This window comes from Echinops telfairi, unplaced genomic scaffold, assembly GCF_000313985.2.
Source record: "Echinops telfairi isolate 266 unplaced genomic scaffold, ASM31398v2 ScPeMD7_3533;HRSCAF=4204_0, whole genome shotgun sequence".
Classification (NCBI taxonomy): Eukaryota; Metazoa; Chordata; class Mammalia; order Afrosoricida; family Tenrecidae; genus Echinops; species Echinops telfairi.
In genome coordinates, this window is record NW_022107431.1 from 75,154,407 (window position 1) to 75,157,348 (window position 2,942).

Below are 2,942 nucleotides of genomic sequence, written 5' to 3' on the forward strand. Positions count from 1 at the left end.
CCTGAAGTCAATTTTTGGGATTCTTTAGGGGATTTGTGGTTTGGCTTTGCTCCAGTTGCCAATCTATTATGCTCCTTTCTTGTTTTGCCCTGCTGCAGGGGGTTCAGACCACACTACCTCCTTGCCATGTGTCCCCATTATTATCCTGTCGCAGTATGCTCAATTTAGGGGACAATATGTCTTGATGTTGTCAGTCCTACCATCTGTTGGCAGTCCTACCGTCCTCTCTGTGCCTTAGCAGCTCTGTGCAGGGACACTGTCCTCTGGACCTGGTGTGTCCATATGGGGTCTCGACTGACTGCCCCTTTGTCTTTTTCCTTCTTGGTTTGCTTCTGTGTGGCCATGAAATGTCAGCCTCTTTCCCCAACCTGAAGGTTTAGTGTTGTTCTCTGTCACACATACTTTTTAGGGCTGGAGTCAGTTTGGCTCTGGTTAGGGTCGACCCTGTAGCCCAAACTTTTAATGCATTCCTCCACGTGGTTACATTATCCTCATAGTTTGGTGCTCTGTGATGGGATCTGAATGCACACACAATTCTGTGGAGACAGAACCAAAATTCTTCCTCTGGGTGGGTTAGTGCCCTGCTCCTCCCATGCCATCATCTCAGTTTCTACCCACAACTCCGCCCCCGCCCCCCCATCCCCTTCTTCATGTTGGATTAACATGTACCTCCTTGGGTTTGGTCTGACTTCCATCCGACTGCCTGTACCTCAGTCTGTATATTGTAAGATAAGTGGTTTTCCTTCTATACCTACTGTGTTGGTTATACTTGCCTCAGGGGACTTACGGTGTACTTGTCTTTTTGTGATTGCCTGACCTCACTTAGAATAATTTCCTCCAGTTCTTCCCATGAAACAACGTGTTTCATGTGATCATACATGCTTTAGTACATGATGCCTAGTACTCCATTGTGTGTTTGCTCCAGAGTTTACTAATCTACTCATCTATTGATGAAAATTTAGGTTGTTTCAGACTCTTTGCGATTGCAAATTGCACCACAACAAACATTGGAGTGCAGATCGTGTTTTATTTCTTACCCCTTCTGGGTATATGCCCAGTAGAGGAATAGGTGTTTCATAAGGTAGATCAATTTATATTTTCTTTAAATATTGTCAGATCACGTTCCACAGGGGCTGTACGTATCTACATGACCACCAGCAGTGGAGGAGAGTTCCCTTCTCTCTACAACTCCTCCAACATTTGTTGCTTTGTGATTTTCTGATTTGAGCTAACCTCAAGGGGGTTAGAAGGTGTCTAATGGTTGTTTTAATTTGCATTTCTCTGATAGCAAATGATTGGGAGCATTTTTTCATATGTTTATTGATCATACAGGTCACTTCCATAGTGAAACTTCTTTTGCCCACTTCATTGGGGGGTTAACTGTTTTCCTCCTTTTGCAAGCCAGGAGGTTATTGTACATTTTAGTAATAAGCCCTTTGTATGTTGTGTCATAGCTAAAAATACTCTGCCAGTCTGTGGGTTGCCTTGTTACCCTCTGGGTGAAGACTTGACTCATACAGGTGTTTTATCCTTAGTAAATCCCATTTGTCGATTTCAGGTTCACCTGTGTGTGTACACTCCCCTATTAAAGTTAGCCTATGTATTCCCTCGGCTAAGGTTCTTGGTTTGTCCCAATTCCTTCCTTGATGGTCCTGATAGTTTGGGGTTTTGCTTCTAGGTCTGTGATCCACCTTGAGTTTGTTCTTGTGCGTGGGGTGAGGTAAACATCTTGCTTCATTTTTCTACATGTGGATATCCATTGTTTCTATAACCACTTATAAAAGAGGGCATCTGCCTCCCTCTTGATGCTTTTGGGGCCCTTGTCGAAGATAAGTTGTCCACATGCTGATGGTGTTATATCTGGGTTTCTGTTCTGACTTTGTCCTTCTTCTTGAGGAATTCTCTGCTAATTCTAGGCTTCTTCCCTCTCCACTTAAAATCAGTGGTCAGTTTTTTCAATTCTTTGAAGAAGGTTGCTGGTATTTGAATCAGAATAGTGTTAAACTTATAACATGCCTTGGGTAAGATTGACTTCTTTACTATGTTGATTCTTCCAATCCATGAACATGTGATATTCTTCCATTTGTGGAGGTTGTTTATGGTCTCCTGTAGTAGGGTTTGTAGTTTTCCTTGTATTAAGTCTTTTTGTGTGTGTTAAGTGTATTCCTAGATATTTCAATTTGTTCTTGACTATTATGGCCTTCTTGATCTCCTCTTCCATGGTCCTGTCCAATGTATATAGCATACCCATAGGCTACTGTTTGTTGATCTTGTATGCTGCCACTCTTCCATATTCCTCTATCTCTGTCAGTACACCTGTTGTGTAGATTTTTGGGTTTTTCAATGTACAGAATCATGTCGTCTGAAAATAGTGATAGTTTCACCTCCTCCTCTCCAAGTTAGATACCTTTAGTGTCCTTCCACGATCTTATGTTGTTAGCTAGGGCCTCCAGTATGATATTGAATAGAAGTGGGGACAGGGGCATCCTTGTCCGGTGCCTTTTCAGTGGGATTGTTTTCATTCTTTTCTCCCTTGACTATAATGTTGGTTGTTGGCTTTTCATATGTAGCTTGTATTAACTTTAGGAATTTTCCTTCCATTCCAATCTTCATGAGTGTCTTAATTAGGAAAGGGTGTTAGATGTTGTCAAATGCTTTTTCTGTGTCTATCAACATTATCATGTGAGTCATAAAAATTTCTTATCAATGTGGTATATAATATTGATGGATTTTTGGATGATAAACCATCCTTGCATCCTTGGGATGAGTCCTACCTTCTCATGGTGGATGATATGTTTTCTTTACTTTTGCATTCTATTGGCCAATATCTTTTTTTTAATATTTATGTTTATTTATTTTTTAAATCATTTTATTAGGGGCTCATACAACTCTTATCACAATCCATACACACATCAATTGTGTAAAGCGCATTTGTACATTCA